At 32.1% G+C, this 15179-nt stretch overlaps 1 pseudogene; it reads right to left on the reverse strand.

The window, feature by feature from the left end:
- Nucleotides 1-2757: 2757 nt before the first annotated feature.
- Nucleotides 2758-5160, reverse strand: LOC143586780 (protein FAR1-RELATED SEQUENCE 5-like; annotated as a pseudogene).
- Between the last annotated feature and the right edge of the window lie 10019 nt (nucleotides 5161-15179).

The raw sequence follows: 15179 nt of genomic DNA on the forward strand, positions 1-15179 counted from the left end.
ATTATAAGTAAATTATGAGAATGATTGCTATATATGGAAATGAATAATTTGAACCAATAGAAATAGGAGAAAACATATTGCTTTAACATATATATTTATTGATATAGATAAGGAGTTGTATAAATTTATAATATATAATATGGTTGAAAGTTCAAATTTTTCTCTAAATAACCAATTAACGTGTATTATTAAAATATACATAATGAAACTATTAAATGCTAAAAGAATCATATAGAAAGGGTCATAAATATTACATTTTATTTTTCATTTATTAAATCAGAAGAAAATTATAAGAATGATTGTTTTATATAGAAATGAGTAATTTGAACCAATAGAAATAGGAGAAAAGATAATGCTTTAATATATATATATATATATATATATATATATATATATAGGGGATAGTGAATATGGGGCTGTTATATACCCAAGTTAGATGCAAAACTATCAAAACTACGTAGTTTTGATTAAATCTAATTAAATCCCTTATTTCCCATTTTTCCTTTTATCATCCCAACCCTAATTTTCCCCATCGATGATGTTTCTTCTACACGGTGCACGGTGGCCATCTTCTTCTTCTCTGATCCTCCTCTGCGTTTATGATTAAGGTTAGTGAAAAACGAATTCTAAATATATGACTAAACCCTTATTTCCCTTATTCCTCCCCATCAAAATCGATCCTCTAAGGAACGTGATGGTTTGCTAACAACCTAATTAGATCAATGTTATTCAATCCGTCGATTAGCTAACAATCTATCTCCTACATCCAAGTTCGTTCTGTTTCCCAAATTGATTCAATCAGGGTCGGCTTTATATTAGGTTAGAACACTCTTTTTTAGTTTATTATTTAGTTCAAAGTTTTTTTATTTAAACTTTTGTTTATTTAATTGTGTATTTGCTACTTGTTTATATTGAAATTGGAGTCCATACTTATTCTTTTGTTTCTTCAAATTGTTGTTGCAGCAGTTATGTAAGACAAATTATGCCAAAATTGAAGTTACTTAATTTCAGAGATCAAATCATAAAGCTATGGATAGTAGAAGAAAACCTACCACCTGTTTGCAGTAATGCTGCTTGGGTTGGGTCTAATGAGTTGAGTTCGGTGATAGCTAAAGTGGAATTTGGATAAAAAAGAGTCCAAACTGACCTTTTTTTTCTTGTGTCAAAGTTGACCACATATAGACCTAATGGGAGTCTAGAATTTGATAAGAAATGTCATAACTTCTTTGTTTTTCTTACATTGGCATACTTATGATTTTAACTTTTAATTCACCAACAGTATACTTTGTGTTATGTTTTGTTTTTGTTTTTGTATTGTTATAACAAACTGGTATGGAAAAATAGCTTCTTTTATACCTCAATGCTTAAGGACATGACAGCTGCAACGATGAATACAACCATGCAAAACATTACCAATTATCTTAACTAGCCGGGCTAAACAAACAAGCTCGACTCAAAACATGACGAGAGCAGGCAATGTTCAACTGGTGTACATTGATTCTGGTAACATTTGTTTACACAAACACCATAAATTTAATACCTCCAACAATAGCCCATTACCATGTACAATTTAAAGAAAGCACTTACATGTAGGGATGAGCTCGGTACCGACCGGTATCGGTACCGAATATACTGATCTCGAAAATCACAAATTCTTGGTACCAGCACCGAAATATTCGGTTCGGTATCGATACCGTACGGTACCGTACCGATCCCAAAATTCAAAACTTTGGTACCGATTCGGTACCAACGGCACCAATCGGTACCGGTACAGATACCGAATTTGCTCATCCCAATTACATGTTCTTTAGCATTACTGTTTAGTCACACAAAAAGAAAGGGATAAATTGATGAGATTAAAACCAACATGGCTAAAAAAGGGATGAATCTGAATATCTTGTTGTTCATCCTAAATCTGAATTATATGAAATTTACTTGTAGTTGTTTTTGAGTCTTGAGACGCTTGTCTAATATAACACCATTTTCATTATATGCCTTGTTAACAACTACTTGAATACATATTCAAGTCTATTATATATATTCCTTCTCATTTTTGTAGGGCATAACAACATTCCACTATGTATAATTGGCCCATAACTTGTCAAAATATAGTGTATGAGCATATAAAAACATCATCGATATCACATCATGATCCATAATATTCTGATTAACTTCATTATCGTGGCATATTAAGCTTGAAAATGCAGTTTTGGCCATTCAAGCAGGTTATCGTTTATGTTATCATTTATGGCCCGTTTCATACTTATTTTGTATATTACAGACCCGTTTTCATCTAAATTTCTATATCACAGATCCGTTTTATCTAAATTACTATATTTTGGCTCGTTTAACATTTAACCTCTATACTTTGACCCGTTTCACTTAAATTCCTATATTTTGACCCGTTTCAAATTAAACTGGTCATTTTCACCTTTAATTTTTGTTCCCTTCTGACCTGTTTAAATTAGAAGTTGCTGCATATCGACCTGCTTAAATTTAAAGTTGCTTCATATTGACCAGTTTAAATTCAAAGTGATGCATTTTTACTGAAATAAAAATAGATCCACCATAATGAAAAAAAAAACCAAAATCTTAGTACTACTCAACTTATAATTAAACAGTAGAGTACTCAAATAACCATAAACGTTAGATGCATCTTCAAGCCTATTCATAAATCATCCTTCTCTTTCTAGTAAAGATTCCTTCTCCTTAAAGAAAAATAAATTACGTGAATTATATTAACTAAAAAATTGGTCACTAATTATTAACAAACGCGGATCTTACCTTCCTTTTCGGGCATCCGCTAATGTAGTGGCCTAGTTCCTTGCAGTAAGAACATTTTCTCTTTTTTGGTGCTTCTAGGGATGATTTGATTCTAGTTGCATTTTTGGGACGACCTTTAGTTTTAGTATTAAATGGTGGATCACGAACAGAAATTTGAGGCATCGAATTCACTTGCGAACTTCCCACATTGGAATCTTCTAGGGATGATTTGATTCTAGTTGCACTTTTAGGACGACCTTTAGTTTTAGTATTAACTAGTGGATCACGAATAGAAATTTGAGGCATCATGTTTACTTGTGAACTTTCCACATTAGAATCTAGTGAAGCAATCTCAGACTGTATTGAATTTGCTCGAATGCTTTGTTCTTCTAAAAACTTCAACAACATGGTATTTAGTTTTCGTATCTCAGATAGAGAGTCTTTTGCTTGTTCTGTCGCTTTTCTAAAATTTGATTGAACACACCATAAAGTTAATGCACTGACCTCATTCCCACTATGTCTGTCTTCGATCCCAATAGTGCAATCAGTCAACTTATATCTAGTATCAAGTGTCCACCTAGGTAAAATATAATAATCAGGAAGGGTTTGGACATTTTTTTTCTTCAATACATATAAGATATGTTTGCATAACATCCCATATGTTTCAAACTTTGAACATGAACAAGTAACATCTAACTTATCTGAGAGACGAAACTTAACATTCCTCCAATATATTTTATCAATATTCAGTTGTCCAACCTTATAGTTGATTTCTTCTAAACTCTTGCTTATTGTCTCATGAGTTAAATTGAAGGTAGCTTGGGTCCATTCATTCATGAATACTTTAAAGAGTTGTTTAGTGTAACGTGAACCTGCTTTTGCCTCTATAGGATTCACAGATGAAAAATACGGCTTAGAATTCATGCACCCAAAGTCTTCATCTTCTTCGGCAGCCTTTCGAGCCTCAAAAGCTTTATCATATTGTACTACAAACTCATTCAACATGGTATTTGAATTCACATAACCATCAAAGAAAGAATGAATGCTCTCGCTTCTTCCACTTGATGTCATGCCAGCAAAAAAACAATCTTTCAAGAAGGCTTTAGCCCATAATTTGCGTTGCTTATACATCTCTGTTAACCAACTTCCACTTTCAAAATTATATTTAGCACATAAATATTCCCAACGAGTTTCAAATTCTTCAATTGTATCACTTTTTTTCCATTGTTTGTGATCTTCCTCAAAGTCACTATAATGAACTTTAAGACCTCGAAGATGTTCGGTCTCATGTTTCTTAATATGCCACGAACAATAACGATGCCGAGTTTTTGGAAAAACTGTTTTGATTGCATTGCAAATAGATTTATCTTGATCTGTAATTATCGCTAATGGATGCTTATCAAACATGCACTTTATGAAAGTTTGAAATAACCATTCAAAAGTATCTTGTTTCTCGTTCTCCAATAGTGTACCACCAAAAAGTATAGACTGGCCATGATGATTAACCCCGACAAATGGTGCAAATGGCATCTTAAATTTGTTAGTCATGTATGTGACATCAAAAACCACAACGTCCCTAAATTTTATATACGAGTCTCTTGATCTCCCGTCAGGCTAGAAAATATTTCGTGGAGACCCATCATCAAATAAATCCACAACAAAATAAAGGTTAGGATCTTCTAGTAATTTATCTTGAAAATGTTTAATAAGCCCATAAAACTCCTTACCTTTGTATTGTTTTCGTTGATCGGCTAAGACGTCAGAACATTGCTTTGATGTAACATCATTTTCATCTAGATTTTTCATGGTATTTATGACTTTCTTGATTTGACAAGGTTTCAACCCGGATTGACTTAGTTCCGCCATTAGAGATTTGCAAACCAATGAGCGGTGAAATTTCCCATGAGACCGGTGTTTCATTACTTTGTTGGAGTAATAGTCGGTTCATGATTGTGTGAATCGTTAAAAATATCCACGAACCATTTCCCATCTTTACCTTTTGAAATCCGAATGCATGCTTTGCATCCGGTCCTTAAATCCCTACGACGTTTTTTAGCATTTTCCATGGAACTTTTACACTTCAAATCTTTAAAACCTTCTTTGTTGCATACATAGTATTTTCGGTGATGCTCATTTGTTGTCTTATTTTTATAAATCGTATGAATACGTATTCCAAATCCATGTGAAAACGCATAGCGATTGTAAAAATCATAAGCATCATCAGGAGTATCGAAAACCATTCCCTTTACATCATTAGCCTCTTTCTCATACCTAGAATCAATGTCTCTTTCAACATTTGAATCGCTATTAATGACCAAAAGCCCTTCTGAATCAATACGATCAATTAGATTTGTTTCAAAAGCTTCCTCATGGACTTCTAAATCCATTGATTTGTATCTATCATACATTAACAAAAGATAAAACTGATATTTAGTTGGTGTGAAACGAATTAATAGTATGAAAAAATAAGCAAAGAAAATTGATATCTATAATTGAAGAACCATATTCTTCACATCCAACTAGAAACAAGAAAGTGAATATTATTTAAAAGTGATAATAATGATGACAAAACTATTCAGAAGAAAGTGAACCATATTCTTCACGATCCAACATGCATAAAATTTATATTCTAGTAATGACGAAAAAAACTCTATTCAAATGCAAATCAACAAAACCGTTTCATAGTTCTGTTTACACATACATAATTAATTTAGAATTCGTTTTTCACTAACCTTAATCATAAACGCAGAGGAGGATCAGAGAAGAAGAAGATGGCCACCGTGTAGAAGAAACATCATCGATGGGGAAAATTAGGGTTGGAATGATAAAAGGAAAAATGGAAAATAAGAGATTTAATTAGATTTAATCAAAACTACGTAGTTTTGATAGTTTTGCATCTAACTTGGGTATATAACAGCCCCATATTCACTATATAGGTATAAAATAGATTTTTAATATAATTGAGAAGTTGTATAAATTTATAATTTATAATATATAATATGGTTGAAAGTTTAAAATTTTCTCTAAATAACCGATTAACGTGTATTATTAAAATGCTCATAATGAAACTATTAAAGGTTAAAAGAATTATATAGAAAGGGTCATAAATATTATTTTTTATTTTTTATTTATTAAATTAGAAGTAAATTATGAGAATGATTGTTATATATGAAAATGAGTAATTTGAACCAATAGAAATAGAAGAAAACATGTTGCTTCAATATATATAGATGAGGAGTTGTATAAATTTATAATATATAATATGGTTGAAAGTTCAAAATTTTCTCTAAATAATCGATTAACGTGTATTATTAAAATACACATAATGAAACTATTAAATGTTAAAAGAATCATATAGAAATGGTCATAAATACTATATTTTATTTTTATTTTATTAAATTCGAAGGAAATTATGAGAATGATTGTTATATACGGAAATGAGTAATTTGAACCAATAGAAATAGGAGAAAACATATTGCTCTAATATATATATATATATATATGGTAAGGATCCTAAGAGAACCATTGGCAAATTGAGAACTTTGAGAACCATTTTGGACCACTAAAAAAACCTTCTAAAAAAATATTAAAAAAATTATAAAGCAAACAAAACCGAAAATTTTAAAAAAGTAAAAAAAAACAAAATTCTTATATTTCATTCCGGTTTCATTAGAAAAAAAACAAATTTTTTTTTTTCTTTTTAATTCGTATTATACCTATACGCATATGTATACTTTCATTTAATCTCTAGTTACGTAATTTACATATATGTACATTATCATTTACCTTAAATTATACATAGGTGTATAGAAAAAAACATGTGTGTACATATTATACATATATGTATAACAAAAAAAAACCGATTTTTTTTCTTTTTAATTCGTATTATACCTATACACATATGTATACTTTCATTTAATCTCTAGTTATGTAATGTACACATATGTACATTATCATTTACCTTAAATTATACATATGTGTTTAGAAAAAAAACATGTGTACATATATGTACATATTATACATATATGTATATGTATAATTTAGATAAACCGAGAATTTTTTTTACGGGGTTTTTTTTTAAAAACCGGTTTGATAAATAAGAACTTTAGTTTTTTTACTTTCTTTATTTTTGTGTTTTTTTTTGTTTTATGATTTTTTTTATTTTGGGTTTTTTTGTGGTCCAAAATAGTTCTCAATTCCCAAAAAGTTCTCACACGATCATGATCCTATATATATATATATATAGATTTTTAATATAACTGAGGAGTTGCATAAATTTATAATATATAATATGATTGAAAATTCAAAAATTTCTCTAAATAGCCGATTAACGCACATTATTAAAATGCACATAATGAAACTATTAAAGGTTAAAAGAATCATATAGAAAGAGTCATAAATATTACATTTTATTTTTCATTTATTAAATTGTAAGGCCCCGTTACCGGTAGCCCTACTTTCGTGTTGGATTTACTCATAAACGCAGTTCTAAATATCAGAGTTAATTAAAACATTCGCGGAATATAAAAGCTTTCATAAAACATTTCATAACAAAACACGTCTTGTCTTAAAACATCATTTTGTCTTTCAAAATAAACGAAACATTAAACTTAAACGTCTTGAGTCTTCCGATGCCAGCCTCTTATTCAGTGCCACGTGTCTCCTCAAGCGAGCTGCCTCATCCTACTTACCTGCGTGCATACTAAAAATCAGCTATGCTGAGTGAGTTCTAGTTAATCATACACTATACAATACACATAAACTTATATTCTTTCATTCATACTTTCATACTTTCATACTTTCTTTTGTATTAACTTACTTTCATATCTTACGTTATAAAGAGCATTACGCCCTACATTCCTCGAGTATTATTAGGGCTCGGTACCCTCCTTCCTCGAGTATTATTAGGGCTCGGTACCCTCCTTCCTCGAGTATTATTAGGGCTCGGTACCCTCCTTCCTCGAGTATTATTAGGGCTCGGTACCCTCTTTCCTCGAATATTAGTAGGGTTCGGTTCCCTAGTTCTCGAATATTAGTAGGGTTCGATTCCCTCTTCGTTACCATACAACCATACATCATACCTCGAGTATTATTAGGGCTCGGTACCCTCTTTCCTCGAATATTAGTAGGGTTCGGTTCCCTAGTTCTCGAATATTAGTAGGGTTCGATTCCCTCTTCGTTACCATACAACCATACATCATACCTCGAGTATTATTAGGGCCCGGTACCCTCTTCGTAACCATACAACCATCCTTTCCTTCTTTTATTAACTTTATCACATACATATCATACTTACCTTATACTTAGCGTTACAACCTGACAGTACGTGCAATATCCGAAGATCGTTCACGTACCGTCAAGCCATCATTCATACATATCACATTATTCACATAAGGCATACACTTATCTCTTAGGATAAGCGTATTAACAAACATATCGAGTATGCACACAGCCCCGAAAACATAACACATAAATGGGGCTAGAAACTCACCTGAACACGGTTACGCTCTCCGTTAATAGTTATTCCCTTCTTGAGCTGTGCACGGCTAACTGTATAATATTTACACGTATCAATTAACTACTACTACTCATGTTGTATTTCTATCTTTATATGACCCACAACGAACGGGGGTCCGGGGGCAGCGCCCCTGGCAGCGGGGTCTAGGGGCGGCAGCCCCTAGCAGGGTCCAAGGGGCAGAGCCCCTGGCTGGGGTCAGCTTGGAAAAATTTTATTTCCATTAACTATCTTAACACATTTTTCATTAGGTTTTTAATTTATTTTCTAAGCGAACTTAACTTTAGGCGAAGTTAAACCTTAAGCGAACTTAGCTTTAGGCGAAGTTATCAGTTAGGCGAACTTGGCCGTAGGCGAAGTTATCAATTAGGCGAACTTGGCCTTAGGCGAAGTTACCAGTTAGGCGAACTTGGCCGTAGGCGAAGTTATCAATTAGGCGAACTTGGCCTTAGGCGAAGTTACCAGTTAGGCGAACTTGGCCGTAGGCGAAGTTAAGCTTTGAAGGCGAAGTTAAGCTTTGAAGGTGAAGTTAAGCTTTTGCAGGCGAAGTTATCAGTTTGCAGGCGAAGTTGCCCAGTTCGCAGGCGAAGTTGCCCAGTTCGGCTACGGGTTTGGTTTTTATCAAGCATTTTGGCGATTTTAATACCCTTGTTATGGTTCGACATCACCCACTAACGTTCCCTAACCATTTTCGGTCGTATATATATCCCGTATATACTATAAAGCTTGGATCTTTAAGCTTAAGGACATTCAAAAGGCTAAACGTTCAATAAAACGTAAACTTTAAAGGTCAAGAACATACCTTTAGCGCTCGTTCGATCTTGGTTAGCTTGTTTATGCACTCTAGATCTCGTGTAATAAGATCTAATACCAACTAACGTTTACTCTCTCTCGGGTCTTGCTCGTTTATGGTGTGTGTGTGTGTGTTTGGAGTGTGTTAGAGAATAAGATGGAAATGAAATGAGGGTTTAGGGTTTTAACTTGGTTTAGGGGATATTTATATCCCTTAAAGCCCATGGACCTAAGGCCCATTCTCATTTAACCCATCTCAATTAATCTAAGCCCATGATCCGTTCTTTACTCGATATTGATTAATTAATAACGCGAAATCACTAAACGTAACTTTCTTTATTCAACATTATAAATTTTAGGATGTTACATAAATTAGAAGTAAATTATGAGAATGATTGTTGTATATGGAAGTGAGTAATTTGAACTTGGGGTGTTCACGGTCCGGTTTTCGCGGTTTTTGGGTCAAACCGTGAACCGAACCGTTGGTAACGGTTTTTGATTCTTGTAAACCAAAACCAAACCGTTGAACTTTTAAACCAATCCAAACCGTTCATTACGGTTTGGTTCCGGTTTGGTTTCGCGGTTTGAGTCTTGAATAATTTGAAATGTTTAACATATATAAATACAATTCGTCCATGATAATGTTTAAATACAATCTGTCAAGAAATATAAAAATACATCGGAATAAGTGGCTTGAGATTCGAGCATGAGATCATAAAGTATATCTTGATTTAATGTATAAACTTTAATGAAGAAAATTTAAAGACCAATTCATTGCAGCTTGCTACTGCATTTGCACTATCAGTTCATATTTAACATAAATATTGAAATTATATATCTATATATGTATATATATAACATGAAATATTTAAATACATATATAATTATATTATACGGTCCGGTCCGGTTTTGTACGGTTGGTTTTTGATATAAACCGTAAACCAAACCGTTCACTCCGGTTTGAAATTATTGAAACCGATCGACCGAAACTTGAAGAAAAAAGCAACCGTTAAACCGAACCGATGACCGGTTTGGACGGTTTCACGGTTTCAAACCAAACCGTGAACACCCCTAATTTGAACCAATAGAAATCGAAGAAAACATATTGCTTTAATATATTTATATATATATATATATATATATATATATATATTGAAATCCCATATATATTTTACTTCTGGTTCATTTTAGCATAATTTCAATTATAGTTACGTTCATTTAACTTTTAGGATATTTTCCTTGTGTGTTTTTCATACGACATTTTTTTTTAAAAAAAATCAACATAATAACAAGCGGTTTTTATTTATAACATGAGTACCATATTAATGTATAAAAATAAAAAAAATTAGTGGGTTTTTATACATTATGTTATTGGTTAGTCATTGTGTCTTTTTAATTGAGTTTTCTAGATTGTGTTATAGGTTATGGTTATTGTGTTTTTCAATCATTATATATATTAAAGATAAAATTTAAAACAAAACATACGTTATTGTGTCTTTTGTTCGTCATTGCGTCTTTATGCTCATCATTTTGTCTCTTGTTCGTTATTGTGTCTTTCTACTCATCATTTTGTTGCAGTCATTGCATACTACGTTCATTGTTTATTATGGTCAGGCCATTGTTTATTATGTAATTACCATTGTGTTTTACGTTTCAGCTCATTGTCATGTATTCACCATTTTGTTTTATGTTTTTTATTATTATGCAAGAGTTAAGTGTCATTTTAGTACCTGTGATTTGTCCAATTACGCAACTTTAGTATCGTCTTTGAATTTATTGCAAATGGCTACCTCACTTTTTAAAAATTTACAATTTTAGTACTTTTTTCTAACCCCGTCTATTTTGTCTGTTAAGTCAGAGGCAAATTTGTAATTTCGATTATTTATTTATTTTCTCTTTTAGCTAAGTGCCACTTTCATACCTGTGGTTTGTTTAATTACGCAACCTTAGTACCTTTTTTTGAATTTATTGCAACTAGATACTTTGATTCGTTTTGAATTTATTTTCTCTTATGCTTTGTCTATCTATCCAAAACTTATCAAAGTATCAAGTTGCAATAAATTCAAAAAATGTACTAAAGTTACATAATTGAACAAATCACATATATGAAAATGACACTTAGCTCAAAAGAGAAAATAAATAAAATAATCGAAATTACTAATTTACCCTTGACTTAACGGAAAAAATAGATAGGGTTAGAAAAAAGTGCTAAAATTGCAAGTTTTAGAAAAGTGAGGTAGCCATTTGCAATAAATTCAAAGATTTACTAAAGTTGCGTAATTGGACAAACCACAGGTACTAAAATGACACTTAACTCTATTATGCAATATGCATTAATCATTGTGTTTTATACTTTTATGTATTAGATATTATTGTTATCTTATTAGTGTTATTTCACTATAACAATTTTTAGATTTCATCACTTAAAAAAAAACACAATGAATAAATAGAGAGACACAATGATGAACATAAGAACAATAACAAATAGAAAGACACAATGACATAATTATTTTTAATTATTATAAAACAAAGTCATACTCTTATTAACGATAAAAAAATGTTTGTTATTATGGTGAACTTTTTATTTTTTAAAAATGTTGAACGAAAAAGTTATCGATCGACGTTTTAAAATGATGAGAGAATTAACATGTGCCTTGCATGTGACTAGAGAAAATATGTGTTTTTCCTTTTATGTCATTCCTTCTTTGGTCCACACTTGACGCATGCCAATAACTTATGGCTTCTTATACTTCTAATTTTTCTTACCTTTTGTAGAATAACTCAACCCTACACTCACATGTTTGAGAAAAATGATAATTAATCACATTTTATACACCACTAAATCGTGTAAAATATACAAATTTGATATTTCTTAAAACTTATATGAATTCAAATTTGAATTAAACTTATCCATATATGGTATTAAATTATTGGTATATTGTTTTTAATGATCCCAACTATTGCCTTTTGGTTACTGCTGGTCCCAACTAATGAACTGGCTACTAATGGTCCCAACTTTTAAAGTATTTGTTCCTAAGGGTCTGCGACTAACGGAACCCTAACGTCGTTAGTTTTAGGTCGCTGGAAAAATTGTTTTGGCCGGAAAACTCAATTTTTTTTCTCGAAAACTCAACCTTTTCATTCCAAACATCTTGGTAACTTTGTATTGGACCTTTAGGAACCTTTTTCTACTAAAAGCCCCAATTATTGAAGTCCCCGGAGACCCTAGAACCATCGTCGAAATCGATTGATGGTGCTCAAGTGGTGGTACTTAGTTAGTGGTGAGTCAATTGGCGATGGTTGCGGTGTTCAGGTGGTGTTTTCCAGCAACAACTTTGAATTTTCCGGCCAAAAACGTTTTCCCGACGACCTGAAACCAACGGCGTTAAGATTCTGTTAGTCGCGGACCATTAGGAACAAATACTTTAAAAGTTGGGACCATCAGTAGCCAATTCATTAGTTGGAACCAGCAGTAACAAAAAGGCAATAGTTATCATTAAAAACCAATATATCTAAATTATTTATTTCTATTTAATCAAAAATTTCATATACGTATCTTACTTATGTGTCTATGTACATACGAACACGCCAATGAGCTAGTGGTGGAGTGGTAAGGAAGAGACTTGGTGTTCCATGTGACCCAGGTTCGATTCCTACCCACAACATATAGTTTCATATGCATCAGGGTGATTATCAGAGACTATGCGAGTAGGTGGCTTTCACTAGTTGGATGCTTGAACTTAACGGGTTTAATCTCACTGCACTGTTATGCCTTCGGGTGAGCGCTCACGAGCGTTGTCCTTAAGTAAAGGCTTTTCCCATATCGAAAGACGAGTGTATCCCAATGCAGTGAATTTAGCTAGTAGCCATTTAAAGGACTCATTGGCCGTTAAAAAACAATTGTACATACGGATAAATTTATTACACTAACAAAAACAATCATTTAATAGCAAGTCGTAATTAAATTATAATATTTTCGAAGGAAGTTGGCTATTTAATTCATCTTGTCATAATTAGAAATGTAACCGATCTTGATTACCAATTTGGTGAAATTGCATGAATTCATCCAAGTTATAAATAGTAAATACTAAATACAATAATGGAGTAAACGTCAATTATCTACGCTACGCTATTTCATTATAAAGAGCTAGTTCATTCAAGTTTAAACGATTAAGATAATGTGGTAGCTGATCCTTTGTATGTTGCAGCTATCAAACAATGGCCTCTACCTACGACAACTAAATAACCTTCTGGTTACTAGGCTTAGCAAGCTATTATGGGCATTTTATTCACTCATTTTGGCTTATAGTCATACCGTTAAACAATCTCCTTCAAAATAGCGCATTCTGAGTGTAATCATGAAGCCTAACATGCCTTTCCAATAAAAAAATTCTCTTGGTTTAGCTCATGTTTAACCTTTACCAGAATTTTGCAAGTTGTTCGTGATTTAAACTGGTGCTTTCTTCAGAGGGCATCAGTGCAACTCTTATAAAAGAGGATCATCCCATGGCTTTAATAAATACATTTATAAGACGTTACAAGAACATTCACATTAAAATCTCTATATCCATCTATGTATTCAAGCTTGGTGTAACAGTCCTTGACTTCACACATTGACCTTGTCATCCCATGACAAGATGATTATTAATCAAAAAACTTACATTTTATTTCTTCAACAAATCGTATTAGTCGTAAACGAGCAAGTTCATCTATGAGTTATTAACTCTATGTACAAAATCAAGCTAATCAGATCGTTAGATTTCTCGTACCAACACGATCTTTGAAAGTACACAAATCTAGAACAATCTGTCCATTTTTTAAAACATGAATTTAACGAACTTAAGCTCAAAATTAGGACATCATAAATTAACTAAATATAACATTTAACTATACTTTTCTCTAGATTTTGTTTATTCTACCACATCTCATTCTCCATCATTATGTTTAAAATAAACGCATATTTTATTTTATTTTTTCTTAATTATATACTCACAATATTTAAAAGAAATGATGAAAGCGGATCTCTATATTTAAAGAATCAGTATTCAAAAAATTTTAAATTTTAGAGATAAAGATGGATATCCTAATAGAGATACACAATATAAGAAATCTTGAAATTTTAACGATAAAGATTCTATTGTATATGCTCTAAGCACTTTTATTTTTTGTAACAACCCGGTTAAAGCGGAAACGTCTGAGTGTGACGTAAAGATTGCTCAAACACACGTGACACTATTAGGTGACCATAAAAACATTATTTCATTTAAATCATCATGTAACACAAGTTTATCAAATAATACAAGTTGTAACAAATAAATAAACAAATGATAAGTTGTTATTTAAATATCCTATAGGCATGCTATGTGTATTCTAACTTTCATCCTCGTATCTTTACACCTGTAACATATGTATAAAATAAGGTCAGCTATGAACATAGCTGGTGAGATTCCCACAGTTTGATATAATACGTAAAAAAAGCATGCAATTCATGGACAAGTGATAAACGAGCAAGTAAAGTCTTTTCCAGTTGGTATCAACCAACGAACTCGGGTAATCACGCAAGTAAGGTCCTTTCCAGTTGGTAACAACCAACGTACTCGGATAATGAGGCCCTTTTCCACTCGATACAAATGAACCTGAGTGCAAAGGGGGGCGTATGAACATACTTATTGAGGCTACCAAGTGCAAGTAAATTCGAGCAAGTAATCAAGTAACACATAAGTCCATATAGTGAATTGTAGTTTGTAATCGCAATAATAAATACTTGAAGTTTTATAGGATACATATGCTACCCCAAAATATGAAAACATTTAAAAAGGGATGGTGAGAAACTCACCTTGAAATCGAAGCTAAACTTGTAATATAAGCCGAAAACATGATAACGAAACGAAGCAATCGAAAGTGTTGTGAGGTTGTAAACGGCGTATGAACCGAACGCGTCACAAAATCCAACTTGAATGATCCACACTAGCTAGGATAAATAATACGAGACTTTAATCGAGAATCTAACGGAATTATATATTGATAAGTTATGTTGAGGTTTTGAGATTATAATACCAGCTTTACCAATCTTGATTATTATAATATTATTCTAAGTCTTAATGATTTT

The sequence above is a fragment of the Bidens hawaiensis genome, unplaced genomic scaffold, assembly GCF_021521415.1.
Source record: "Bidens hawaiensis isolate Kalapana, Puna unplaced genomic scaffold, B.hawaiensis_p1.1 tig00034981_1, whole genome shotgun sequence".
NCBI lineage: Eukaryota > Viridiplantae > Streptophyta > Magnoliopsida > Asterales > Asteraceae > Bidens > Bidens hawaiensis.